Here is a 13,982-nt window from a genome sequence, read left to right on the forward strand (position 1 = left end):
TGATCAAACTGCCTAAAAACAATGTAAGATCACATAAGTGTGAGCAGGAGACCTAAGTTAATTCTATTTATAAATTAAGGTATTATCTCAGGACTTAGGAAACCATGGTGTCTAGGTTGTGATGCAGCCTGAAAAATCATAGTTATGTTTCCAAATGCCTATTGCTGCAGAAACCTGAATATGAAACTAAACATCAAGAAGAGAACAGAGAAAGCCTAGATAATACTTTAGATCACAGATTTTAAGGGAAAGGGAATGACAGTGACCAGATGTCAGCAGCTTATGTGCAACAAGAATGGAGAAACATAACATTCAGTAAACCAAGTCTACTTAAGAAAAATGTTTCCCTCGGTACAGCATTTACAGTGTTAACATGGTGTACCACTATCCAGGGATGCATTAACGTGTCAGGGGGTTCCAGGGCAAAAATGAGCTGTACAATCCTCAGCAATATCTTTTAAATCAAACTTTTCATCTGTTTTAACTTTGAAAAGAACCTATCTGGTGCTACAGAGGCAGGTAACATCTTGAACAACAAGAGTATAGTACTAATAGCACTGTATGCTCTAAGTATGACCAAACTGTAATCCACAACATGCTTTGGAAATGTAGACAGCAAAACAAATACAATACTTCCAAAGATGCAGGAGATTGGATGGTTTTGCAGCAGGGACTTTATTCCAGAATCAAACACTAGCATGGCTTCTTCAGAAAGTACAAAACGAATCGCATCATATTGAATATAATATAAATATAATGCAAGGCAATCTATGCCCAAAGGACAATTACAGTAAATAAATAAATATACAAAATGTAACACAGCTCATACATCCTCCAGTCCTGCATACAGTATATACGTAGTAGACAGTATTAGCTATGGCAGATATCATCAGTGCAATAATAGGTTTTTACTTCAATGTAAACTACAAAACCCAATGATTGTCCTGTGATAAGGCCACATTGCTGCTATACTTCACTATTTAATCATTCTCTACCCTTGTTCATCATCCAGGAAGTCTTGAGTATGTTAGCTACACTATAGAATGCATCTTTGCAATTTGGAGACCTGACACCACTGTGAAGTGATGGTGATGGCCTGCTTCTAGTACATGCTTCTGTCACATCTTTGCTAATGCTATACAAGATTGGGCCACTCTACGCCTATTTCAGTAGTTATGGAGACTGGATATCGCAGGAGTGTTTACTGATGGGAGACTATTTAAGAAAAAAGCTTCTTATATAATGGCAACCTTATACTGCAACTCAATTTTCTCCTTTCTCTCCTGAAACTGACATGGGCTGGCCCCATTGTCATCATTCAGTGTGGCCCCTTCACAGACCGGTAAAAATAAACATAAGGGAGAGCAACAGCGACAAAGGTCAGTGATGAGACAAGGGCATTTCACATTTGTTGGACATTTATATAGAAGCTTCTGATGAAGCCAAACTTGCCATACGATCACACCTCTTACTCTCACAACCTTAGTCCACAGAGTGGCTCTGTCCTTTTAAAAATCCCCACAGTAAACATTTACTCTTTCTTATTTCTCAGTTGTGTTGTGCATTTGGGTCCAATTTCAGACTCAAACCTGACAGTACAATCAGGCCAAACACAGACCTAGCCGACACAGTTGATTGGCAACCCTGTTACCACAACCCTGAACCAGTATGAATCAAACTTTAAAGAAATCACAGCAGGCATGAAAGAGATAAATCAAAGGATCATCAAGTAGGTGTTGCCAGCCATGCCCCCAAGACATCCTCTCAGTTGACAAACCTAGCAATTTGACCAGTAATCTCTAAACCCCATATTTCTCTGTCTGAGCACTATTTGGAGGAACTAGATCATTGCAGGGCATTTCTAACTCAGTGTTCTCTCTTTCTTTTTTATTATTTACAACCATAATCCTTTTTCCAGTTTTTTTTCCAGTTCACTTTTTTCTTCTGCTGTTTCTGGTCCTTCTGACCCTATGCAGCAAAAATCTCAAAAGAATCTTTGTCCCTACTGTGGCAACCCAGGTCATCACTATTCACACTATTTACTTCCACACTCCAGTAACACTACCTTCTGGTGCAGCATTCAAGTACATCAAGAGACTGATACTCATAACCATGTTCTTCTTGTATTCATTGATTCAGGAGCAGACACAGAGTTGACTTGATGTCAAGCTGGCTCCTCTTGAACCACGGGTGAATCCCATTCAAGTTAAAGTGTGGATAATCATCTCCTCCGCCTCAAAATTAATCAGGCACACTGCATTTTTCAGGAGCTTCTTGATCCAAATATTAGATCAGGCCCTGGTTCCAAAATTTAAAGTTTATGAGCTAAACCTATTAATATGAATAAAAGAATAACCAGGAGCTGGACAACATGCTCTCAGAACTATAGAGTCATTACAGGGCAGATACTAACTACTACTTAGTATCTGTATGTGTAGACACATTTTGTGTAACCAGTCCGATTTATATTTCCCTGCCTGACAGCAAATAAAACCTACACTTTAAAAAGAACTGCTGTATTCAATAGGATTGATGTAACATACAGTTTATCACGTGTTTTAACTGTTTTTGCTTGATGTATTTCTTTGGTTTGGTGGAGTTCTGGTTGGAACTAGTGAGTTTTCATATTTTTTTCTGGATTCTGTGGAGCATTTTATGTGTGTAGATTAGAAAAATCAGACTGGAAGCTAAAAATAAGCATCAGGTTGCATTTACATGTGTACAGCACAAGTGATATGCCAGCTGGGCAATGCAAACAGCTGTATTTATTGATATAAAAGCTTACTGGTTGCGTGATTTATCTCAAAAACATGACTGAGTCCGCTCAAATTGGGGGTGACCCACGAGAAATCCAATCGGACTGGGTGGCTGGAGGCTCCGCAATGAGTGACCCCACCCCCCGCCAACAGCAGGCTACAAGGAAGCGCTCCCAGAGCTGCAAGCACTCTATACTACTCTTTTAAAATGTTAAACACCACACTTGGACAATGATTAATTACCTCAGTGAGAAACCACAGTGTGTGTATGATTAGAGAGAGATGGTTAGTGTCTTTCAGATGTTAAATTAGCCTTGCCATTTATATTTATTGCTTAATCTGTTATTGTTTGTTATTATTATTGTGGATAATCAGAACAAACCAACTATACTGTCTTAGTATGAGTGTCTATTTGTGTTGCTGATGTTGGGGGACAGAGAGGCAAATGGGCTGCAGCTGTGGGGATTATGATAGCCTAATATTGTTTATTACAAAGAGAGAATGAAAATGGGAGTTCATTTCAGCAAATAAACAAACACACACACAATGCCAGACGTGTGGGACACAGCATAATATTGTGCAACTAAAGCACAACTGCAAAAGTCACCTCTATTAGCTGGTTAAATAAGATGCCACCAATGAGTCTGACTTAGCTTTTACACACACACAAGCAAAAATCTGTCCATAAAATATCAGAACCTACAGTGACACACACAACAAAATGCAGCACAAAGTCACCTTTTAGAATTGATTTTGTGATTACGTGACACACCACAAGGGGGTCTAGCAGCACATACACCTCCATATATTCATATGTTTAAAACTATAATCCCACAGTTCCCTGTATATGGCATCTGAATTCTCAGCCATCACTGAATTAGCTGCAGGTTACATTATTGTAGCAACCATATTTCACTCAACTAGCTGTTGCCAAAGGATATTCCATTACTCTCTCTCTGTCTCTCTCTCTTACACACACACCCACACACACACACACACCCACACACACCATACACACATACCCTGTGGTGCTGCTCATTCTAGGTTATGCCCTCTTGTTAAGTCTTCTTCCCCTTTCATTCTAGTGGATGAATGATTACCTAATTAGTTTTAAGATTAACGCCTCTGTTCTTATGTTGAATCTAACAGCCCCCATTTGAGGACCCTGTCCACATGATAGCCATAGTACACTGGTATGAAATTAAATTTTAAAGATATAGAAAATAATCTCATTACCTGAGTACCATATTTCTGAAAAATCACATGTTCATTTGTGCCTAGACTTCATATATATTCCCTAATGGATCTGCCTCCATTTATTTTACCATTTACTCGAATATCAGAAATTCCAGTGCAGACTGGCAGGCTTTCATATAGGCTTGCTGTATTTATTTAGCTTTAAGCCAACTATGTCTTGTACACTGCATTAAGCTGGAAAAGGTACTTTGCGGAGTTGTACGGAACACTTTGTCAATGACTGTTGCAGCAGCTTGCATGAAGCTGACCTTTAGCTGAAACAAAGCAAACAATCAGCTCAGGTCTGGGGGCAGGGCATAGAGTCTTTCCTATTTCCAAATGCCTGGAATCAAAGTTAGTTTATTAATTATGAATATTCTGAGTTCCTCAGGATGAAACATCTCGTCAAAATGCCTGCTTGGAACTTGTGGTTACTACAATATGAAGCATCCAATCAGAAACTGTTTTCAGTTCAATTCAATTTTATTTGTAAAGTGCCAAATCACAATTAGCCATCTCAGGATACTTTACAAAGTAAGGTCTAGACACATCTCACATCCACTTTAGCAAACACTGTATTGCAGGTTACGCCCTGAAGAAGGCAGCTTCTTGCTGCTATTCATGGGCTGTAACCCACATTTTGAACATGCATAGTTTTTAACCCTCATTTTGAAAAAGCCACTGCCATAAAGGCTTTTTACTATTTTTCAGAAGAATGGCTTTGATTTTTTTTTTTTCTTTATTTGCTCTGCTTATTTTTTTCAGTCCTTTGTGCAAAAGAGCACCTTTGATTACTTTGTTGTGAACTCCTGAGCTCTCTGGCATCTTCCTTTCTGCTTTACTACTCAATATTGACTCAAGTATAAGCTCTTCTAGCAGTTTACTTCACTTCTGAGCAGCATATAAACTAAAGGCAGCTTCAGCATGTTTAGTTTTAATTCGTGGAACAAGCTGTAATCCTGAACTAGGAAATCTGAGAAGTGTCTAGCACAGAAATTGTTTAATGATTTATGGACAAGCATTAATATTTAAAAAATGATTCTCTAGGAAACTGGTAACCAGTGTAGTGATTTAATAACTGGATTTATATGCTGTGTTTTTCTGGTCCTTGTTATAATGCTGGCAGCAGTATTTTGGATAAGCTGAAGCTGTCTAAACACCGCCTTAGTCCATTACAGTAATCTTGAACACGTTAACAAGTCATCTTCGAGCCATTTTAGGGGGTTCACTGTGAAACTTAGTGCAGGGCAAGTGAGGGCAGCCAGGTCCATCCATACTTGTCAGTCACACCCCCAGGCAGCAGGAGCACTGTCGTCAGAACAGAAAAGATGTGTTGGGCCTGGCAGGTCACCAGCATACTGCTGAAAGATTTAACATAGGATATTACTCCTATTAGTAGTTTTAGCAAGCCATGGCAAATTTATTTACATAGCACATTTTCATACACGAAGACAATTCAAACTGCTTTACATATTACATACACAAAATCTTAAGATGCACATTAAAATAATGGAAGATAAATTGTAGAATTAAACAAAAAATACAATTAAGAGCAGTGGGGAAAAAAACAGTTTTTATCTTGTTATTAAAAATGGCCACATTACGGGTACATCTAAGTTCTACTGGAGCAGCTCCAGCTGTGGGCAGGATAATGGCTAAAAGCCCTTTTTCCATGTTTAGTTTGAACTCTGGGCACCACTAGTTGACCAGCCCCTTCAGATCTGAGACCTTGTACCCTGTAAACATATCCTGAATATATTTTAATGCAGAACATTAACAATTAATGCAGTAGTAGTGGCATCCGACAGCTACGTGTGCCTACTGTACATGGTGCTGATGTTTGGAGTCCAGACACTAAAATTATTTGGTTGGAATTGACAATGGGTGGCATGGTGGTGAAGTGTTTAGAACTGCCACCTCACAGCAAGAAGGTTCCAGGTTTGAACACAACCAGGTCCTTTTTGTATGGAGTGCGCATGTGCATTTAAAGAAATAAAGTTAAACTACACAGTCAACCAGCTACTATCCATTCCTGGAAAGTTGATTTCTGCTCTGCCCAGAATGAAAAGATACAGTATGCTGTTTTACTTAAATGGCACACATTCCTCCTGAGCCTACACTACTTTCACTAGACAACACTACAAAAATCAATTCACATCAGTAAGTAAAAAGTGAAATGGTAACCAAGCATAGTGTGAAAGTAGAAAACACTGTTAGTTTCTGCCCTCAGCCTGGCAGGGCTTTTCCCTTGGTTCATCGTCTGCCTCTGCCCTCAAACCATCAGTAAGTCCCAGATGATATTATGGCATCCCCTGTCCTCCCTCTAAGTAATGCTGACTATCTGTGAAATGAGCACTTGTCCTGAATTAGTAATGAAGTGGCTAATGTACATATATGTTCTGAAAGCTAAAATTGCCTAAACTATGTACAGGTGAAGCCCAAAATAACAGAAAATTTTCTAACCCAAAAACCCTCAGAATGACATCAACAGGCACAGGTTTCACAATTTAACATCTTGACAGATTTAAAATTGTGGTTTTATTATGTGATAGTAAGTTACTTTTGTGAGCATACTCAAAAGACCATATGGGGTAAGTGGATCAAGCTTTTTACCACCGTATATAACTGATATGCAAATGGATTAGCAGACTGTTGCATACACAGCTGCTAGACAGAGCAACATAATCATTCACTTGAAGTTGTATTGTTCACCCTTCTTTCATTCCATTCTGGTCTCTACAACCCCTGAGAAACATCTGTCTCTTTAGCTTCTGTGTGCTAAATAATATACTGACATTGATATTGAAATACTGATTGGTGTTGATTAAACCATAGATATGTCAGATCAGAATATTGTGTTGTTATTTCTGGAACACTCTTTTTCTATATGAGAAAGCACAGAATACAACCTCATTTGTCATTAACTGTAGGTATGACACCTTGTTGAAACTGATCTTTTACAGCCCAGTTGCTGTTAAGGTGAAATCCAAGGACCACAAGACTCCTTAATTCCAAGAAAAATGTGACGGTTATAAAAGAAGACTAAAGCTCTGTGTAAATGATCGCTAAGCCATTCATTTACTCAGTGGGGTAATCAAAGTTGTTCATCTGGGAATTTGTATAACTATGTGGCAGAATTTCACTTCCAGTCACATTTGCCTTGCAAATTTCTGAGTTAGCATAATAAGATGTAGAATTAATTACTCACCCTTTAACACTGCATAGTTATACAGTATATAAAAATAATTATATAACATACGTATGCGTATATGTACATTAAGCATTGGATTTTTGTCAGGTTTGTTTGGTACAAATAAACTATAAATTTAAATTAAATTAATGCTTAATACTCAACATCAGTATTTTTTGAGGTGGGGGTGGGGGTTTCAAAAATGTTTGGACGACACACTAAAATAAACTGCACACTGCTTAATTCCTTGGCTGATGCCATGAGAGTATTATATCATGATATAACGATATTCATGAGATCCACCAATGAATCATCAATTATTCATTCCAATTTGAAAGCATTGTCAGCAATAAATCAAGTGTGTAGGCTGATTAAATCTAAATATTAATTATTAGCTGATGAAGGTTTCATCTATGTCCAGCACTTCATATCTATTATATTATTTGCATGTACCTTCAATTCTTTGAATCATAGCCACAGCAGTCTCTGCACTCTAAAGTTTCCCCCATGTATTTGAACCCTTGGGAAGCAGAGTGAGGTAATATTTTCCCATAAAAACAGCATGTTAAAGCAGCAGGGTACAGAACAGTATAGATGAAAACCTGTCTTTTATAGCCTATGCAGCCTAAAATTCATTTGCAACAACAACACATTGTTGCTTCAGTACCAGGGCCAGCTCATGAAAAACCACAAATGAAGAAACAACTGTTAACACAAATCAGCAGTTAAAGGAAATCCAAGAAAGAAAAAACACCCAGTCAAGCACTGCTTGAATTAAGAGAGCACACACTCCTTCATTTCTACTGCATTAACTATGGCCTACTGTGCAACCTGGTTGAGATTCTAAAATTCAAATTTTGTGTAAGAAATGATTGCCCTACTAACACCTACAGCTGCTTTTGTCAAACCATTATACAATACAACTAGAAAGCAAACCTCCACCAAAGGGTAACTCAGTTTCCCCATAATGCCATAAAAGCAATATTCTCATGATAGTTTGACCCTCACAATATGATTGCTTGACTAGGTCCAGATCTAACCTGTTTGATCTAGGGGTGCAGTAAAAAAAAATCAGGGGGGCCATACTATCAACACACATTTGTTTTAACCTTGTTGTTTTATGTGTTTGAACATTTGTTACATAAAACCGTCTCTAAAAAAATGTTATCTTTTGTACTGTAGCTCTACTTTATACTTGCATACATGTAGATGTATCTAAGTTGAATACCAATTAACTTTTGTGTCCTTGAGCAAAACTGAACCTACATGAAGATTACAGTACTGACTATGAAGTTTTTAAACTACAAACTGTTCGTTATGCTTTTAATACTCCCTACCATGAATTTGTCACTATTTCACCTTTTCTCATTCAGTTTCATTCCCACATTAGAGGAAGAGCCTTGTTTTGTTTGTTTTTTTTGTGGGGGTTTTTGTGCAAAACCTCTGACAAACTAATCCATGTCTTTTATTGACTGCTGCCTTCTAATGAGCCAAAATCACCAGATTCTTTTTTCTGTCATGCATCACTGTGCAGTGGAATGGTGTTAGTGCATGAGACAGTGTGGACAATGAACTCTCACGTGATGTTGAGGATACCCCAGTCACCAGAGTAGTATCAGTGCTTGCAGCTCTGGGAATGCTTCCTTGTAACCTGCTGTTGGTGGGAGCGGGGTCATGCTTGCACTGGGGCCAGAGCTCCGGTGGATTCTCTGGCTGAGAATCAGTGGACTGGTAGCTCTGCTCTTGCTACCACTTAAGTCAGGGGCAGTATCTGTTTTAAATCTGTTCTGCACAGACACTGTTACACAGATCAATCAAATAAACCTGTGAAGGAACAAGAGCAAAAAAACTAAAGTGATGAAAATACAAGATATCTGAAGAGTGTGTCCAGAGCTAGCCTAAGGTTCAAGGTTCAAGGATTTTATTATCAATTCACCATATATGCAGGACATACAGAAAATCAAAATACCATTTCTCTCTCACCTAGTACTGGGTGCCATAACATTTAGGAACTAAAATAAAGTAGAATAAAAATAGAAGAGAATAGAATAAGAACTGGTTTAACATAATTAGGATACATCTAAACGGTACAGCCACTAAGCTGTGACTCAAAACCGTGTACAGTCAGTGACAGTAGTGCAAACAATAACAGGAGATTGTCAGATGGTTCAGCATCACCAGGGCGTTAGTGATGAGGTGTAAATAGCATATGAGGTATACATAGACAGTATTGCAAATGACCAACAGCAGCAGATATCCCGGCAAAAAAAAAAAGTCAGCAGCAGCTTTACATATAATATAACAGAATAAACTAGCCTACTCTACATTTCTCTCAAACACAGTACCGTGACCATTGCTGCTGCAAGTGACAAAAATAGCTTGTTACTGCCTGACTTCTGTTCCACCTGATCAGCCAATGAGAGGGTAGAAGAAAGGTTTGAAGAGTGGTGTATTTATCTTTTGTTCTTTGATCAGCTCAGTCAGACATTTCTGTATTGCTCCTGTCTGAAGTGCAGGTGTGTGTTTGAATTTGTGTCCTGGGGCAGAGCTCTGGTGTTGGGGGGCATGACTAAAATCTGGGGGGGTGCAGCCCACCTTTGCACCATACTAGATCCTGGCCTGTGCTTGCTGTCAATAATGGCTGTAACATCATTATTTACCATGACTCTTGAGCTGCTTTCATTTTGTTATTTTGTTCACTTATGTGTAAGTTGATTTGGTGTTAGATTGCAGAGCAGCATTCACCACCACACCAAGGTGAAGAAACTCAAAATTGAAACATTTTGAACAAGCCAGACAATCAACTGAAACTAAAAAATGTTAGCTTTAGGTTTTCAAGAAAAGCTGGATTCACACTTAGTGGTGTAGTTATACATTCAGGAGATTGTCTCTTCATAATTGTCAGGTATTAAATTCTGATTCTGGAAACCATCAGGGATTTTCTGTTCCTATTCAGATGAAAACAGAAGCTGACTGGAGTGCAACGGCAGCTCCTTATAATGAAAACAGATTCTTCAGTGGATGCATTCATCATTAATGTTTGAATGGCACAAAACCTGTGGGAGAGCCACATCAGCTTTTTACAAGTGCTTGCTTTGATATACGACTTCCTCCAGTCTTTGTATCCCTGTTAGAGCATGTGCTTAGTTTAGAAATTAGCATTGAGCTGCACTCATCTGGGGCACAAGGTAGAAAAGAATTCACGGGTATTACGTTTTGGGAATCTCTCTTTTATGTAGTTTTTCCTGGATTGAAAAAGTCACAGAAAATGAATTGCTGGGTTTTTGACTAAACTGTTACACCAGGGTCAGTTAATCAGTTCGGTAGGCTGCTTCGTCCTCGCCAGTGATGCGACCTATCACTGCGGTGTCATCCGCGAACTTTAGGATGATGTTGTCTTTGTGGGAGGCGACACAGTCATGGGTGAACAGGGTGTAGATGATGGGACTGAGGACACATTCCTGTGGGGTGCCAATGTTTGTAATAATGCTGGCTGAAATCCTGCTGCCAATCCTGACAGTTTGGGGCCTGCCAGTCAGAAAGTCCGGGATCCAGTCACAGAGGGTGGGGTGCAGACCCAGTGTGGACATTTTGTGGGGGATAACTGTGTTGAAAGCAGAGCTGTAGTCAATGAAGAGTATCCTGATGTAGGAGTCTGTTTTCGAGGTGAGAAAGGGAATAGTGAAGGGCAGCAGCGATAGTGTCTGAGGTGGCCCTGTTGGGTCGGTAGGCATACTGCAGGGGGTCCAGGGTGTCTGCTATACTGCTCTGAATGTGGGCCAGCACCATTCTCTCAAAACATTTCATATTGATTGGAGTGAGTGCCACTGGGGTTTTGAGTACCTGGCCTGATGATGTGTATGTGTGCCTCCTCTCTGTGCTGTAGCTGGAGGTCTCAAAGCAGGTGTAGAAGGTGTTGAGGTCATCCGGCAGGCTGTTTGTGGAGCTGATGATCCTGGTGGTTGTCCTGTAGTCTGTGATGTGCTGCAGGCCTTGTCACATTTGTCCGGAGTCAGCAGTAGAATAGAAGCCACTCGGCTTCTCTCTGTACTGCGTCTTGGCTGCTGAATTGGCCTTTCTCAGTCCGTACTCTGCAGCTTTGTACTCCTTCTCATTGCCTGAACTGAACGCATGAGACCGAGCACACAACATGTGGCATACCTGACTTTTTATCCAGGGCTTCTGGTTGGGAAACCTCCTGACTTGTATGGTGGGAACAATGTTGTCAATACAGGTACTAGTGTATCTGGTCACATACTCAACATAATCTTTGACAGTAAAGTCTTCCAAGGTGGCTGCAGCTTTAAACACATCGTAGTCTGTCCAAGCAAAACAGTCCTACGGGGTGTAGTGATGTGTCGTTCACAAACGATTCGTTCATTTTGAACAAATCTTTCCCATGACTCGAGAACATCGGGTTGCCTTGGGGAGTAGTTCACCTTTTGAGTTGTTAGTTTTTGTAACGTGACATGACTGCTTTGTTGGATACAGGAATTAGTTCATTTTCAACTATCCTTACAGTTTTTTTTACTTTTACTGTTACGTGATGCATTTATTCTTATTATAAATTTGCTTTTTATTTCCTACAGACTATAATTTTGTGAATATCTGTCAATATGGTTCTTTTCCATAACACTGAATCTTTTAATAAAGTTGGTTAATGCTTTAAACTTCATCAGGGAAAATCTTTCTGTATACTATACAGAAGATGGCACGGCATAGCTTAGCTTAGGATGTTATGTGACAAAAGACCAAACAAATTTGACCCAAAATATCCGGAGGTGAGGTGATGAAGTAACAGACTGCATAGCCTCAAGACACAGTTACGATATTACTTATAATATGACCTTGGCTGCATTACAGCTCTTTTTTGAAATGTGATCAATATGTGTGTAAATAGATAGGGAATTAACATGGAACATTTTAATTACATTCTGCTGAAGTGAACAAAATGACTCAAAAAAGATTTGTTCATTTTGCTGAATGAGATTCAAAGAATCAAATCAGTAAAATGATCCGAACTTCCCATCACTAGTGGGGTGCCTTCAGTCTCTGGTGTCTAGAGTTTGACTTGTTTGGTGACAGCGTTTGTTGGTTTCAGTCTTTGTCGGTAGGCTGGATACAGGAACAAAGAAATGTGGTCCGAGTGTCTGAAGTGGGGGAGGGGTGCAGCTCTGTACGCACCCCATATGTTACTGTAAACATGATCCTTTTGTTCTTGCCCCGGGTGGGAATGTTCACATGTTGGTAATATTTGGGGAGTACAGTCCATAGATTACGCTGGTTAAAGTCACAGGCGATGATAAAAACAGCATCAGGGTGGGCTGTCTCTAGGGCGCTGATGACGTCATGGGTTTGATGAGAGCAGCCGATTTGGCACTCAGGTTGGATCTTAAAACCATGATGACTAAAAGACTGCTGTGATTCCTATTTGACTCATACATCGTTGCTGCCATTTATTGAAGAAGCAAGGTACAAATGTTTTGGAGATACCTGCTCAGTTTACATCCAATTTTTATATCCAATATAACTCAATATTATGTGCAGAGCTACCTAATTATTGTAACAGAAAAAATGCCAGACACATTTCCAGCTGTATTTTGGTAACTGCACTTAAGAGGTATTTATATGGTCCATTTTAATTATTTATACAAAGGCTCCACAACACTAGCCTGTGTAAATAAGGATTGTTGTTAAAGTATTGTTGAGAGCACATGTATTTTTGCTGTCTTTCCTCCAGAGGAGATAAGACACTAAAGGTGGCAGTTTAAGTGTCTCTCTCTGTTGAGCTACAAACATTACTATGTAATTATCTAACTAAATATCTCCCATACATCAAGTCTGGCAGTATGATGGAGATGCACTGTTATCATCTCCCTTATGTATAGTGATCAGAGAGGCCTCTGGAAAGTTTGTTTATTCTGAAATATTGCAGGGACTCTAGAAGTCAAACAGTTTATCCTGATGGCTTAAACATGTGTTTTTACAACCAATGGAGATTTTCTTGTTTATATTTAGTCATACCTCATGGGATGTTATGCTAGTCACATTAGTCTTCCAGCTCCTCATTCCTCCATACTATCACATACAGTACTGTGTTAATATCTTAATTTACTGAACAAATGTTTTAATTTATTTTTCTCATAGCAGGTTATACGTCAAAGGTAAATAGCACATGTTGAATAAGTGCAACATTTTACCATATACAAGCTCCTGAATGAAACAAACTGATATTTGAGTATATATCACAATGACCCATTAAGTGTCAATACTGTCATGCATAAACTGTATGCAGATGAGTACAAACCTGAAGTGATGAGTGGTCTCTTCCTAGATGACAGTGTCCACATCGATAGGGCATGAGGGGTCACTGAATGGTTTGATGATGATGAACATGATGTGACTCATGGCCTTCACAGTCACCAGATCTCAACCTAGCTGAACATCTATGCGAGATTATGGACCAAGGTGTTAGACAGTGTCTCCTCCATGTAACAAATCTCACAGCAGATTCCAGCACATGCAAGGAACCTCTCTCAACTCAGGATCTTGCATGCAAATGTCTTCACAGACCAAGGACAGAGGTCACTGTTCTGTTTAGCATCTCTGTTTTGGATTCTGTGAAGTCCCTGCCTCCCATAGCAACCCTTTCTTTATCTTGAAACTTTTTCTGTCCTGCATGTTTTCCTGAAACCTGTGGCCATAAATCTGACAAAAGGAATTTACTAAAAATTGATGTTAACCATGCTTTTATTCCATGAGCTATTCAGCATTTGAATTTTTACTTTGCATTTAATTCT

This window comes from Monopterus albus, unplaced genomic scaffold (genome assembly GCF_001952655.1).
Source record: "Monopterus albus unplaced genomic scaffold, M_albus_1.0 scaffold386.1, whole genome shotgun sequence".
NCBI lineage: Eukaryota > Metazoa > Chordata > Actinopteri > Synbranchiformes > Synbranchidae > Monopterus > Monopterus albus.